Here is a 16,391-nt window from a genome sequence, read left to right as displayed (position 1 = left end):
TTTTCCAAATTTTCTGGCATATTGAGTGCAGCACTTTCACAGCATCATCTTTCAAGACTTGAAATAGCTCAACTGGAATTCCATCACCTCCACTAGCTTTGTTAGTAGTGATGCTTTCTAAGGCCCACTTGACTTCACATTCCAAGATGTCTGGCTCTAGGGCAGTGATCACATTTTCATGATTATCTTGGTCATGAAGATCTTTTATGTACAGTTCTTCTGTGTATTCTTGCCACCATTTCTTAATATCTTCTGCTTCTGTTAGATCCATACCATTTCTGTCCTTTATCGAGCCCATCTTTGCATGAAATGTTCCCTTGGAATCTCTAATTTTCTTGAAGAGATCTCTTGTTTTTCCTATTCTGTTGTTTTCCTCTATTTCTTTGCATTGATCTCTGAGGAAGGCTTTCTAATCTCTCCTTGTATATTTTTAACTCTGCATTCAGATTCTTATATCTTTCATTTCCCCCTTTGCTTTTTGCCTCTCCTATTTTCACAGCTATTTGTAAGGCCCCCTCAGACAGCCATTTTGCTTTTTTTGCATTTCTTTTCCATGGGGATGGTCTTGGTCCCTGTCTCCTGTACAGTATCATGAACCATCGTCCAGAGTTCATCAGGCACTCTATCTATCAGATCTAGTCCCTTAAATCTATTTCTTACTTCCACTGTAAGGATTCCACAAATAAGGGATTTGATTTAGGTTGTATCTGAATGGTCTAGTGGTTTTCCCTACTTTCTTCAATTTAAGTCTGAATTTGGCAATAAGGAGTTCATGATGTGAGCCACAGTCAGCTCCTGGTCTTGTTTTTGCGAACTGCATAGAGCTTCTCCATCTTTGGCTGCAAAGAATATAATCAATCTGATTTCCGTGTTGACCATCTGGTGATATCCATGTGTAGAGTCTTCTTTTGTGTTGTTGGAAGAGGGTGTTTGCTATGACCAGTGCATTCTCTTGGCAAAACTCTATTAGCCTTTGCCCTGTTTCATTCCGTGCTCCAAGGCCAAATTTGCCTGTTACTCCAGGTGTTTCTTGACTTCCTAATTTTGCATTCCAGTCCCCTATAATGAAAAGGACAACTTTTTCGGGTGTTAGTTCTAAAAGAGCAACCTAGATAGCATATTCAAAAGCAGAGACATTCCTTTGCCAACAAAGGTACGTCTAGTCAAGTCTATGGTTTTTCCAGTGGTCACGTATGGATATGAGAGTTGGACTGTGAAGAAAGCTGATCACCAAAGAATTGATGCTTTTGAACTGTGGTGTTGGAGAAGCCTCTTGAGAGTCCCTTGGACTGCAAGGAGATCCGACCAGTCTTTTCTAAAGGATATCAATCCTGGGTGTTCATTGGAAGGGCTGATGCTAAAGCTGAGACTCCAATACTTTGGCCACCTCATGCAACGAGTTGACTCACTGGAAAAGACTCTGATGCTAGGAGGGATTGGGGGCAGGAGGAGATGGGGACGACAGAGAATGAGATGGCTAGTTGGCATCACCGACTCGATGAACATGAGTTTTAATGAACTCCAGGAGTTGGTGATGGACAGGGAGGCTTGGTGTGCTGTGATTCATGGGGTTGTGAAGAGTCGGACATGACTGAGCGATTGAAATGAACTGAACTATAGTTTGTAATGTAATGGTTTGTAAAATATTTTACATATTTGTCAGTTTTGTTTTAATCAACCAAAGGGTTGTTTAAATGAGTATTTCCATTTTAAGTGGTAGAATTTTAGGTATTTTTAGCTTCAATTTTTACTGTTAAATTTTATATCTACTTGTTTAGATCAGAGAATATTTTCTACACTATTTCTGATTTTGGAGTCCATTGTATTCCCATTATTTTTCCAGGGACATATAAAAAGGATATAGGAAAGAATCAGTTCAGTTCAGTGCTCAGTCGTGTCCAACTCTTTGCGACCCCATGAATCACAGCATGCCAGGCCTCCCTGTCCATCACCAACTCCAGGAGTTCACTCAAACTCATGTCCACAGAGTCGGTGATGCCATCCAGCCATCTCATTCTCTGTCGTCCCCATCTCCTCCCACTCTCAATTCTTCCTAGCATCAGACTCTTTTCCAGTGAGTCAACTTGACACATGAGATGGCCAAAGTATTGGAGTTTAAAAAAACAAAAAGGAAAGAAGAAAGGGAGGGGAAAAGTAAGAAAAGAAGGAAATAAAAGAAGGAACAAAGAAAGATATTTATCTGATTTCAAGTTATTTTGAAGGGGAAGATCAGTTCTTCCTTTAAATTATACTGTGATGTATCTAACACTGAATCAATAGCCACAAAAAGCCAATAAGAAACAGCGTTTGTAACCAGACTCTCCCAGTCTACAAAGAAACTATAAAAAGACTATGCAATTTCTAAGTCTGCTACTTTCTCACTATAGCTTTTCCTACTTTTTTCTTTGAACCTCTTGAGCACTGATTGCTGAGATGCCCAGTTTCTGATATTTTTGCCAGTAACTAAATCTAGAGAGAGTACCTGCTTCTTTAATTCATACTTGGATGCACTCAGCAAAGCATGTATTCTATAAAAATAAAATTTAAAAAAACATTCCCTCTTCTTTTTAAAATGTCTACATCTTCTGTGGAGTGAGCTACAGAAGCAAAATAAACCTAAATTTTGATTTTAGGTATGTTTGATTGGTAGGCTTCCACACTATAGAATTTCTGTGTGTATTTACTCTCATTAATTATATCAAATAGTTTTTCTATAACTTTTTTTTTTTTCTCAACTTGATCTTTCATGAACTGGGAGCGGTAAGCTTAACATTTACTATTACACTACCATTATGCTTTTTTCATCCATGCATTTTGTCACCTTTCACTTTATAAATATTAAGGCAATATTATTTAATATACAGATTTGTTCATGAATATATCTAAACAAAGTTCTCTATGCAAGGTATTTAAAGATATTACATTAAAGAATGTTTGTATAAGGAGACTTTTCAAAATATTCAAACTTAGAACTGACTCTGTCTTCAGAGATGATTCAGGGTGGTAAATATAAACATCTCTCCTTTCTACTCAGAAGAGGATTTCGTTACACTTCAGTTGAAGATAAGCTTTCTCTCTGAAAAGCAAACATGAGCTGGTCACTGAAAGATTGTTGCTGAACCAGGAAAAGATGCCAGGATTCTTGGCCTCCGGAGGAGAATAATTCAATCGGGGGCCAGAGATGAGGCTTGACCGCTCAGGGCTTTTGTGTAATAAAGTTTTATTAAAGTATAAAATAGATAGAGAAAGCTTCTGACATAGTCATCAGAAGCGGGCAAAGGAGCACCCCCTTGCTAGTGTTAGCAGTGGAGTTATATAATCTCCAATGAATCCAAAAAAAAAAAAATCTCTGGAGGTTGTAAAGACCTCACCAGACCTACTCCTATAATTTACATTTTAAGATAACAGGATTAGCCAGGAGGTTTAATCCAGAGAATGTCCTCAGGCAGAATACATTATTGTTATATAATCCTAAGGAATGTAGAGAAAAAAAATAGTTTGTCCTTTCTTCCTCCTTGAGAATTCCAGACCTCTCTCTACTTGGGGGCCCCTAGACTTCTTATCAACCCACCTAGCAAATGACTCTCTCATCACCAGCAACCTTAAGTAATATCAGAGTTTCATAATTTTGGGCTTTTTCTCCCAGAGTGAAGAAAAATGCACCCTGTTACATGGGCTGGTATTGTCTGGTTTCTTTTGATACTGTTTGTGTTACAATTGGATCTGCATCTCTATGCTTCTATGCTTATCATTCAGTCCAGGATATGGAACTTCTGGAAATGTTGAAGACAATGAACAGTCATCCTGCCAATCCTCTCAATTACAACATCCTATGGGCTGGAAGAAGCACAAGCTGGAATCAAGATTGCTGGGAGAAATATCAATAATCTCAGATATGCAGATGATACCAGCCTTATGGCAGAAAGTGAAGAAGAAGTAAAAAGCCTCTTGATGAAAGTGAAAGAGGTGAGTGAAAAAGTTGGCTTGAAGCTCAACATTCAGAAAACTAAGATCATGGAATCTGGTTCCATCACTTAATAGGAAATAAATGGGGAAACATTGTCAGACTTTATTTTTTGGGGCTCCAGGATCACTGCAGATGGTGACTGCAGCCATGAAATTAAAAGACACTCCTTGGAAGGAAAGTTATGACCAACCTAGATAGCATACTAAAAAGCAGAGACATTACTTTGCCAACAAAGTTCTGTCTAGTCATAGCTATGGTTTCTCCAGTGGTCATGTATGGATGTGAGAGTTGGACTGTGAAGAGCTGATCACCGAAGAATTGATGCTTTTGAACTGTGGTGTTGGAGAAGACTCTTGAGAATCCCTTGGACTGCAAAGAGATCCAACCAGTCCATTCTAAAGGAGATCAGTCCTTGGTGTTCATGGAAGGACTGATGCTAAAGCTGAAACTCCAATACTTTGGTCACCTCATGCGAAGATTTGACTCACTGGAAAAGACTCTGATGCTGGGAGGGATTGGGGGCAGGAGGAGAAAGGGATGACAGAGAATGAGATGGCTGGATGGCATCACCGACTCGATGGGCATGGGTCTGAGTGAACTCCGGGAGTTGGTGATGGACAGGTGGATCTGGCGTGCTGTGATTCATGGGGTTGCAAAGAGTCAGACACAATTGAGCAACTGAACTGAACTGAACTGATAATTTACTGACTAATGAGATTGAAAGAAGTATAATAAGTGATCTCAGTCTTTTTTTTTTTTTTTAACATGCTTGTCAATAGAATGGGTGTGTGATTAATTCTTTTTATTTTTATTTTTCTCAAGTCCAAGCCCAGATATAACCTCTATTGTTCAACCTCAACTCATCCAACCTCAAGGCTTTGTTTAGGGGTAAGTGAGTCTGTTCTGTTGCACCAAATTCTGCACTGGATTTTATACATGTGCAAGATGGCATTGCTGGAGATTCATGTTATATTTAAAATTCAATTTTACCAAAATGAATTGATTTGATTTACATTTCATGATCCCTGTGTCAGCTTCTTAGCTGGTAAAGAACATACACAGAAAGGAAGGATACTGCTCCATAATGTCTGCATATGTCTTCAGATTCACTGAGGTGGTTTTCCCTCTTCCTTTCTGTATATTTTTTCCAAAAATGACACTTTCAATTATTCTTTATGAAAGAAAAATAGCTTAGCTATAGACTCACAGTGAGAGTAACAGTACCAGACAACAAAAAAAGATTTTTATCCTGAGACTTGTTTTATTACACATATCAGATCAGATCAGTCGCTCAGTCGTGTCCGACTCTCCGCGACCACGTGAGTCACAGCATGCCAGGCCTCCCTGTCCATCACCAACTCCCGGAGTACACTCAAACTCATGTGCACAGAGTCAGTGATGCCATCCAGCCATCTCATTCTTCGTCGTCCCCTACTCCTCCCGCCCCCAACCTTTCCCAGCATCATAGTGGGCATTTAAAAAAATTTATACACTCTATTTCCTTGTTCTTTTTTAAGGACAGGTATTTGAGTTCCAAAGAATAGCAAGGAGAGATAAGAAAGACTTCCTCAGTGATCAATGCAAAGAAATAGAGGAAAACAACAGAATAGGAAAAACAAGAGACCTCTTCAAGAAAATTAGAGATTCCAAGGGAACATTTCATGCAAAGATGGGCTTGATAAAGGACAGAAGTGGTATGGACCTAACAGAAGCAGAAGATATTAAGAAGAGGTGGCAGGAATACACAGAAGAACTATACAAAAAAGATCTTCACGACCACGATAGTGACGATAACGTGATCATTGACCTAGAGCCAGACATCTTGGAATGTGAAGTCAAGTGGGCCTTAGAAAGCATCACTACTAACAAAGCTAGTGGAGGTGATGGAATTCCAGTTGAGCTATTTCAAGTCTTGAAAGATGATGCTGTGAAAGTGCTGCACTCAATATGCCAGCAGATATGGAAAACTCAGCAGTGGCCACAGGACTGGAAGAGGTCAGTCTTCATTCCAGTCCCAAAGAAAGGCAATGCCAAAGAATGCTCAAACTACCGCACAATTGCACTCATCTCACACGCTAGTAAAGTCATGCTCAAAATTCTCCAAGCCAGGCTTCAGCAGTATGTAAACCGTGAACTCCCAGATGTTCAAGCAGGTTTTAGAAAAGGCAGAGGCACCAGAGATCAAATTGCCAACATCCGCTGGATCACGGAGAAAGCAAGAGAGTTTCAGAAAAACATCTATTTCTGCTTCATTGACTATGCCAAAGCCTTTGACTGTGTGGATCACAATAAACTGTGGAACATTCTGAAAGAGATGGGAATACCAGACCACCTGACCTGCCTCTTGAGAAACCTGTATGCAGGTCATGAAGCAACAGTTAGAACTGGACATTGAAAAACAGACTGGTTCCAAATAGGAAAAGGTGTACGTCAAGGTTGTATATTGTCACCTTGCTTATTTAACTTCTATGCAGAGTACATTATGAGGAACGCTGGGCTGGAAGAAGCAGAAGCTGGAATCAAGATTGCTGGGAGAAATATCAATAACCTCAGATATGCAGATGACACTACCCTTATAGCAGAAAGTGAAGAGGAACTCAAAAGCCTCTTGATGAAAGTGAAAGAGGAGAGTGAAAAGGTTGGCTTGAAGCTCAACATTCAGAAAACAAAGATCATGGCATCTGGTCCCATCACTTCATGGGAAATAAATGGAAAAACAGTGGAAACAGTGTCAGACTTTATATTTTTGGGCTCCAAAATCACTGCAGATGCTGATTGCAGCCATGAAATTAAAAGACGCTTGCTCCTTGGAAGGAAAGTTATGACCAACCTTGATAGTATATTAAAAAGCAGAGACATTACTTTGCCAACCAAGGTCCGTCTAGTCAAGGCAATGGTTTTTCCCGTGGTCATGTATGGATGTGAGAGTTGGACTATGAAGAAAGCTGATTGCTGAAGAATCGATGCTTTTGAACTGTGGTGTTGGAGAAGACTCTTGAGAGTCCCTTGGACTGCAAGGAGATCCAACCAGTCCATTCTAAAGGAGATCAATCCTGGGTGTTCATTGGAAGGACTGATGGAAAAGCTGAAACTGCAATACTTTGGCCACCTCATGGGACGAGTTGACTCACTGGAAAAGACTCTGATGCTGGGAAAGGTTGCGGGTGGCAGGAGAAGGGGACGACGGAGAATGAAATGGCTGGATGGCATCACCGACTCTGTGGACATGAGTTTGAGTGTACTCCGGGAGTTGGTGATGGACAGGGAGGCCTGGCGTGCTGTGATTCATGGGGTCGCGGAGAGTCGGACACGACTGAGCGACTGAACTGAACTGAACTGATTTGAAAAAAGGTCTCCTCAAAAGGTTCAAAAGGAATATCAAAGACCTTTTCAGATACTTTCTTTTTAAGAAACACATGAATTAGAAATTTATTTAATCACTTAAGATGTTTTCGTAAAATTTCACATCTATTGCTATAATTAAGTAAGTTTCCCTAGTAGCTCAGCTGGTAAAGAATCCGTCTGCAATGCAGAAGACTCCAGTTCGATTCCTAGGTTGGGAAGATCCGCTGGAGAAGGGATAGGCTACCCACTCTAGTATTCTTGGGCTTCCCTGGTAGCTCAGGTAGTAAAGAATCCACCTGCACTGTGGGAGACCTGGGTTCGATCCCTGGGTTGGGAAGATCCCCTAGAGATAAGAACGGCTACCCACTCCAGTATTCTGGCCTGGAGAATTCCATGGACTGTATAGTCCTTGGGGTCGCAAGAGAGTCATCACAACTGAGTGACTTTCACTTCACTTGGAACTCACAAATATTTGCCACACCTTCTGCTGTTGAGAAATAAGGGAGAATTGCTCCTTACTTGTTGAATCATACTGAGTTAGTAATTGATGTTCAGTCTAGAAACACTTCTTTCTAACCCCTTTTAGGGCTTCTCTTACATCTTGGTTTCTCAGGCTGTGGATGACAAGGTTTAACATGGGGATTATAACACCATAAAAAATGGAAGCCATTTTTTCTTGCTCTTGAGACTCTGTGGTGCCACTGTGCATAAACATATAAGAGAGTGTTCCATAGAACATGGTGACAGCTGACACGTGGGAGGCACAGGTAGAGAAGCCTTTTTTCCTTCCTGCAGCAGAAAAGATCTTCAGGATGCCAGACAAGATAAACATATAGGAAAAGATGATGACCAATATAAGTTCAGTCGCTCAGTCATGTCTGACTCTTTATGACCCCATGAACCGCAGCACGCCAGGCCTCCCTGTCCATCACCAAATCCCGAAGTTCACCCAAACCCATGTCCATTGAGTCGGTGATGCCATCCAGCCATCTCATCCTCTGTCATCTCCTTCTCCTTCTGCCCTCAATCTTTCCCAGCATCAGGCTCTTTTCAGATGAGTCAGCTCTTCATATCAGGTGGCAAAATATTAGAGTTTCATCTTCAACATGAGTCCTTCTAATGAACACCCAGGACTGATCTCTTTCAGAGTGGACTGGTTGTACCACCTTGTAGTCCATGGGACTCTCAAGAGCACCACAGTTCAAAAGCATCAGTTCTTCAGCGATCAGCTTTCTTCACAGTCCAACTCTCACAGCCATACATGACCACTGGAATAACAATAGCCTTGACTAGATGGACCTTTGTTGACAAAGTAATGTCTCTGCTTTTTAATATGCTGTCTAGGTTGGTCATAACTTTCCTTCCAAAGAGTAAGCATCTTTTAATTTCACTGCAATCACAATCTACAGTGATTTTGGAGCCCCAAAAAATAAAGTCAGCTACTGTTCCCACTGTTTCCCCATCTATTTGCCATAAAGTGATGGGGCTGGATGTCATGATGTTGTTTTCTGAATGTTGAGCTTTAAGCCAAATTTTTCACTCTCCTCTTTAACCTTCATCAAGAGGCTCTTTAGTTCTTCTTCATTTTCTGCCATAAGCGTGGTGTCGTCTGCATATCTGAGGTTATTGTTATTTCTCTAGGCAATCTTGATTCCAGCTTGTGCTTCCTCCAGTCCAGCGTTTCTCATGATGTACTCTGCATATAAGTTAAATAAGCAGGGTGATAATATACAGCTTTGACATACTCCTTTTCCTATTTGGAAACAGTCTGTTGTTCCATGTTCAGTTCTAACTGTTGCTTCCTGACCTGCTTACAGGTTTCTCAAGAGGCCAAGATAGTGAATGTCAAGTTAAAACCCACAAAGCCTGCTAGTACCATGATGTCGAAGTAAATATTGGAGCATGAGAGGGCCAGAATTGGGGGTTCATCACAGAAAAAGTGGTTAATTTTATTGGATTTGCAAAACTTCAGTGAGAAAGTAAAACCTACATTGACAGAAGCATTCAGGAAACCAATAAAGTATGAACCAGTTAAGAGTTGAAAGCAGACTCTTTGTGACATGACAGTTCTACAGCAAAGTGTATTACAGTTAGCCACATAACAGTCCACTGCCATAGACACCAGGATATAGTAATCACTTGTTACAAAGGCACCGTAGACTAGCAACTGAACTATCCATCCTATGAATGAGATAGATCTTTTGGTGCTCATCAAATTCTTCAACATCTTGGAAGTGATAGAGATGGCATAACAGAGAGCAACAAAAGCCAAGTTTTGGAGGAAAAAGTACATGGTGGTGTGAAGGGAAGAGTCAGTCTTGACGAGGAGGATCAGGCCAACGTTACCCACAAGGGTGGCCACTTAGGTCACTTGCGATCCTGTGAAGAGGACTCCAAGACATGTGCTGACCAGCGAAGCCCAAGAGAAGGAACTCAGTTACTTCAGTGCCATTGTTCTGCTCCATGGCTTGTAACAGTTGTCAGCCGGAAAAGTTGTAAAGAAAGAGTAGAGGAAGCTAAGACTACTGTGCTTCTTAAAAAAATTCTGGAAATGGAAGTAGTGCGATATTTAACTTCATAGTAGGGTCAGAGAATAATTTCCATGACATAATTGACTTAGATGTTTAAAGATTGAACCTTGATATTTGACTGAGATGTTTTAGTTAGGGAATGTTGCTGTGGCCCAAAGAACACCTATGCTCTCAGAGTGCAGAGTGATGGATATTTCATAAATATATCAATCCAGGGGCAAATGAGATGTATATAAAGAAATACTCTAGTTATTCTTTTTTTTTATGCTCCCTATACTTTAAATGGACTTAAAACTTTCTCAGTGGGTAAATAATCTGCCTGCAATGCAGCAGACACAGGAGACATGGGTTCAACTCCCTGGAGGAGGGCATAGAAACCCACTCCAGTATTGTCTGGAGAATCCCATGGACAGAAGAGCCTGGTGGGCTACAGTCCAGAGTCAGACGCGACTGAAGCAACTGAGCATGCAAACATGCTTGCATACTTTAATTAGAAATTTTAATTGGTTTAATTACTAATCGTTGTATTTGGAATCTCCATGTATCCATAGAATTCTACATGATCTTGTTTACACTCATCTTCGTATCTTTTTCATTTTTTTTTAAGTAATTAATTTATTTTTTATTGGAGGCAAATTATTTTACAATATTATATTGGTTGGTTTTGCCATACATTGACATGAATTTGACCCGGGTTTACATAAGTTCCCCCTCCTGAACCCCCCTCCCACCTCCCTCCTCCCTTTATCCTCCCTCTGGGTCATCCCTGCACGCCAGCCCCGAGCATCCTATAACACGCATCAACCCTGAACTGGTGATTCGTTTCACATATGACAACATACGTGTTTCAATGCCATTCTCCCAAATCATCCCACCCTCACCCTCTCCCACAGAGTCCCAAAGACTGTTCTATACATCTGTGTCTCTTTTGCTGTCTCGTATACACGGTTATCGTTTGCATCTTTCTAAATTCCATATATATGCGTTAGTATACTGTATTGGTGTTTTTCTTTCTGGCTTACTTCACTCTGTATAAGGCTCCAGTTTCATCATTTTCCTTTCTTTAGCAGCTCTTCCCTGATGTGATGGTCTCAATGAAATTATAGGGTTCCTTATGGAAGTCTTTTTTTCTTTTTACTTTATTAATTTTAATTGGAGGTTAATTACTTTACACTATTGTATTGATTTTGCCATACACTGACATGAATCTGCCCCAGGTGTACATGTGTTCCCCATCTTGAACCCTCCTCCCACCTCCTTCTCCATCCCATCCCTCTGGTTCATCCCAGTACACCAGACCCGAGCATCGTGTATCATGCATCGAACCTGGACTGGCGATTCGTTTAATCACAGTTTATATGGTTGGTGTTATGACCAACCTTGATAGTATATTAAAAAGCAGAGACATTACTTTGCCAACAAAGGTTCGTCTAGTCAAGGCTATGGTTTTTCCAGTTGTCATGTATGGATGTGAGAGTTGGACTGTGAAGAAAGCTGATCACCGAAGAATTGATGCTTTTGAACTGTGGTGCTGGAGAAGACTCTTGAGAGTCCCTTGTACTGCAAGGAGATCCAACTAGTCCATTCTAAAGGAGATCAATCCTTGCTGTTCATTGTAAGGATTGATGCTAAAGCTGAAACTCCAATACTTTGGCCACCTCATGTGACGAGTTGATTCACTGGAAAAGACTCTGATGCTGGGAAAAGTTGGGAGCTGGAGGAGAAGGGGATGACAGAGGATGAGATGGCTGGATGGCATCACCGACTCTGTGGACATGAGTTTGAGTGAACTCCGGGAGTTGGTGATGGACAGGGAGGCCTGGGGTGCTGTGACTCACGTGGTCGTGGAGAGTCAGACACGAGTGAGAGACTGAACTGAACTGAACAGAAAGGATTTATTAGATAGAGTGGCTGATGAACTATGGATGGAGGTTCGTGACATTGTACAGGAGACAGGGACCAAGACCATCCCCATGGAAAAGAAATGCAAAAAAGCAAAATGGCTGTCTTAGGGGGCCTTACAAATAGCTGTGAAAAGAAGAGAAGCAAAAAGCAAAAGAGAAAAGGAAAGATATAAGCATCTGAATGCAGAGTTCCAAAGAATAGCTAGGAGAGATAAGAAAGCCTTTCTCAGCGATCAATGCAAAGAAATAGAGGAGAACAACAGAATAGGAAAAACAAGAGATCTCTTCAAGAAAATTAGATATATCAAGGGAATATTTCATGCAAAGATGGGCTCGATAAAGGACAGAAATGGTATGGACCTAACAGAAGCAGAAGATATTAAGAAGAGGTGGCAGGAATACACAGAAGAACTGTACAAAAAAGATCTTCAGACCAAGATAATCACGATGGCATGATCACTCACCTGGAGCCAGACATCTTGGAATGTGAAGTCAAGTGGGCCTTAGAGAGCATCACTACGAACAAATCTAGTGGAGGTGATGGAATTCCAATTGAGCTATTTCAAATCCTGAAAGATGATGCTTTGAAAGTGCCGCACTCAATATGCCAGAAAATTTGGAAAACTCAGCAGTGGCCATAGGACTGGAAAAGGTCAGTCTCCATTCCAATCCCAAAGAAAGGCAATGTCAAAGAATGCTCAAACTACCACACAATTGCACTCATCTCACACGTTACTAAACTCATGCTCAAAATTCTCCAAGCCAGGCTTCAGCAATATGTGAACCGTGAACTCCCAGATGTTCAAGCAGGTTTTAGAAAAGGCAGAGGAACCAGAGATCAAATTGCCATCATCCGCTGGATCATGGAGAAAGCAAGAGAGTTCCAGAAAAACATCTATTTCTGCTTCATTGACTATGCCAAAGCCTTTGACTGTGTGGATCACAATGAACTGTGGAAAATTCTGAAAGAGATGGGAATACCAGACCATCTGACCTGCCTCTTGAGAAACCTGTATGCAGGTCATGAAGCAACAGTTAGAACTGTACATGGAACAACAGACTGGCTCCAAATAGGAAAAGGAGTACATGAAGGTTGTATATTGTCACCCTGCTTATTTAACTTATATACTGAGGACATCATGAGGAACGCTGGGCTGGACGAAGCACAAGCTGGAGTCAAGATTGCTGGGAGAAATATCAATAACTTCAGATATGTAGATGACACCATCCTTATGGCAGAAAGTGAAGAGGAACTCAAAAGCCTCTCGATGAAAGTGAAAGACGAGACTGATAAGGTTGGTTTGAAGTTCAACATTCAGAAAACAAAGATCATGGCATCTGGTCCCATTACTTCATGGGAAATAGATGGGGAAACAGTGCAAACAGTGTCAGACTTTATTTTGGGGGGCTCCAAATTCAGCGCGGATGCTGATTGCAGCCATGAAATCAAAAGACGCCTACTCCTTGGAAGGAAAGCTATGACCAACCTAGGTAGCATATTAAAAAGTAGAGACATTACTTTGCCAAGAAAAGTCTTTCTAGTCAAGGCTATTGTTTTTCCCGCGGTCATATATGGGTGTGAGAGTTGGACTGTGAAGAAAGGTGATCGCCAAAGAATTGATGCTTTTGAACTGTGGTGTTGGAGAAGACTCTTGAGAGTCCCTTATACTGCAAGGAGATCAACCAGTCCATTCTAAAGGAGATCAATCCTGGGTGTTAACTGGAAAGACTGATGCTGAAGCTGAAACTTTGGCCACCTCATGCGATAAGTTGACTCACTGGAAAGGCTCGGATGCTGGGAAGGATTGGGGTCAGGAAGAGAAGGGGACGACAGAGAATGAGACAGCTGGATGGCATCACCGACTCGATGGACATGAATTTGAGTGAACTCCGGGAGTTGGTGATGGACAGGGAGGCCTGTCGTGCTGTGTCGGACACAACTGAGTGACTGAACTGAACTGAAGTGTAGTTTTAATGACTCATTGAAATGATTACAGATTTACTTGAAATACAGTGAGATCCTTTTTTCAGTTTTCCTAGATTCCTCCTGTGATAGGCAGAGAGAGTGAAGTCGCTCAGTTGTGTCCGACTCTTTGTGACTCCATAGACTGTCGCCTACCAGGCTCCTCAGGCGACAGCCCATTGAGTTTTCAGGCAAGAGTGCTGGAGTGGGTTGCTATTTCCTTCTCCAGGGGACCTTCCCGACCCAGGGATTTAACCTGGGTCTCTTGCATTGCAGGCAGATGCTTTACCATCTGAGCCACAGGGAAGTAACATTTCCCAAAGGTCTTCATATCCTAATTCTGGAAACTGTAAATCTGTTAGGATACATGGCAAACAGGAAATAAGATAGCAGACAGGCTGACCTACAGTTGGAGATATTATTTTGGATTTCCCAAGAGTCTTTAAAATTGTAAGAGGGAGACAGAACATTGACAATCAGAGATCTGAAGATACTGTGTGCAGTTGGTATTGAAGATGAAGAAAATAGGTTAGAGTCAAGGAATACAAGTGGTTTCTAGATATTGTAATAATCAAGGAAGTAGATTTTTCTAGATTCCCCTAAATGAACACAGTCTTGATGACAGCTTTGTCTAGAGACACATTTTTACTTGCTAACTTTCAGAAGTCTAACATATCTGTGGGGTTTTTTTTTTTTTTTTTTTTTGAGTCATTAAATTTGTGGTAATTTGTTACAACAGCAACAGAAAACTAATACACCCTTAATGGTAGCATTTTACAAAAATATATTATTAATATTACAAGCAGAATATTGACCTTGATGCAGTCCACTGATTTACTCAGATTTCTCCAATATGAGTGTTTATAGTAAGTTCTGTTAACATTTTATCACCTCTCTAGGAACTCAAAAGCCTCTTGATGAAAGTGAAAGAGGAGAGTGAAAAGTTTGCCTTGAAGCTCAACATTCAGAAAACTAAGATCATGGCATCTGGTCCCATCACTTCATGGGAAATAGATGGGGAAACAGTTGAAACAGTGTCAGACTTAATTTTTTTGGGCTCCAACATCACTTCAGATGCTGATTGCAGCCAGGAAATTAAAAGATGCTTACTCCTTGGAAGGAAAGTTATGACCAACCTAGACAGCATATTAAAAAGCAGAGACATTACTTTGCCAACCAAAGTCCGTCTAGTCAAGGTTATGGTTTTTCCCGTGGTCATGTATGGATGTGAGAATTGGACTGTGAAGAAAGCTGATCACCAAAGAATTGATGCTTTTCAACTGTGGTGTTGGAGAAGACTCTTGAGAGTCCCTTGTACTGCAAGAAGATCCAATCAGTCCGTTCTAGAGGAGATCAATCCTGGGTGTTCATTGGAAGGACTGATGCTAAAGCTGAAACTGCAATACTTTGGCCACCTCATGCAAAGAGTTGACTCACTGGAAAAGAGTCTGATGCTAGGAAGGATTGGGGGTGGGAGGAGAAGGGGACGACAGAGAATGAGATGGCTGGATGGCATCACAGACTCTGTGGACATGAGTTTGAGTGTACTCCGGGAGTTGGTGATGGACAGGGAGGCCTGGCGTGCTGTGATTCATGGGGTCGCAAAGAGTCGGACACGACTGAGCGACTGAACTGAACTGAACTGATAGCTTTCTTTGTTCACCACTACAGTCAAGATACTGAAAACTTTCAACGAGGCTCTACCACAAGGTTTCTTGTATTCTTCTTTATTAACTGTCACTTTCTCCTCCCCTAGTCATACCTCACTTGATCTCTAACTCTGTTAGTCATTAGTCTGGTTTTCTACCATTTCTAAGGTTTTGCCATTTCAAATATAATGAAGTGAAGTGAAAGTGAAAGTCACTCAGTCATGTCTGACTCTTTGTGGCCCAATGGACTGTAGCCAGCCAGGCTTCTCTGTCCATGGAATTCTCCAGGCAATTCTGCTGGAGTAGCTGTTCCCCTCTCCAGGGGATCTTCCTGACCCAGGAATCAAACCGGGGTCCCCTGCATTGTAGGTGGATTCTTTACCAGTTGAGCTACTAGGGAAACTTTCAAATATAATGAAAACTATAAAATGTATAACTTTGGGGCTTGACTTTTCTCACTCAGAAAAATTCCATGGAAATTTATCCAACTTGTGTGTATCAATAGTTTCTTGATTTTATTTATTTATTTCTTGAGTGATTTCTCTTTTTAGTAGGGTATCCTCTTCATGGTTGAGCTTTGGGCTTCTGTTTCCTGGATATTTGATTAGCCTTCATCCTGTCTTGGGCTCTAGCTACCCTCCCACTTGGCTCTCTCAGATTCTGGGGCTGCTATTGTAGGCTGTGAATAAGCTTACATCTCTCCATACTTTTCCTTGTGAAAGAGGTAGTGTTTTCTTTTTTCCTTTTGAATCATATAGTTACTTTCAAAATCTCTTGTTAGAGACAGTATCTGATTCAATTAAGGTATCTAGTAATTCTGTACTAGGCCATCTGTATATGTATGAGATTACAAATAAAGACAAAAATGCATGTACAAAATATTGATTCAGTCAAGACTGGTATCTATATTTTCTGTTCCTTAAGTCTAGTCTGGGCTCCCAAAACTTAAAGTGTAGCTGATGATGTATGAAACATGTATTCATGAAACATTAGACCATTACTACTCTATACAATGTTAGAAAGGAAGGGTCT

General features: G+C 41.0%; 1 pseudogene; it reads right to left on the bottom strand.

The window, feature by feature from the left end:
- Positions 1–7,868: 7,868 nt before the first annotated feature.
- On the bottom strand, positions 7,869–9,777 carry LOC129560459 (olfactory receptor 5AK3-like; annotated as a pseudogene).
- Positions 9,778–16,391: the final 6,614 nt, after the last annotated feature.

This window comes from Moschus berezovskii, chromosome 16 (genome assembly GCF_049115385.1).
Source record: "Moschus berezovskii isolate FMDL1 chromosome 16, NW_MosBer_1.0, whole genome shotgun sequence".
NCBI classification, from domain to species: Eukaryota; Metazoa; Chordata; class Mammalia; order Artiodactyla; family Moschidae; genus Moschus; species Moschus berezovskii.
The sequence above is the reverse complement of the archived record's forward strand: the minus strand, read 5'-3'. Positions and strand labels throughout refer to the sequence as shown.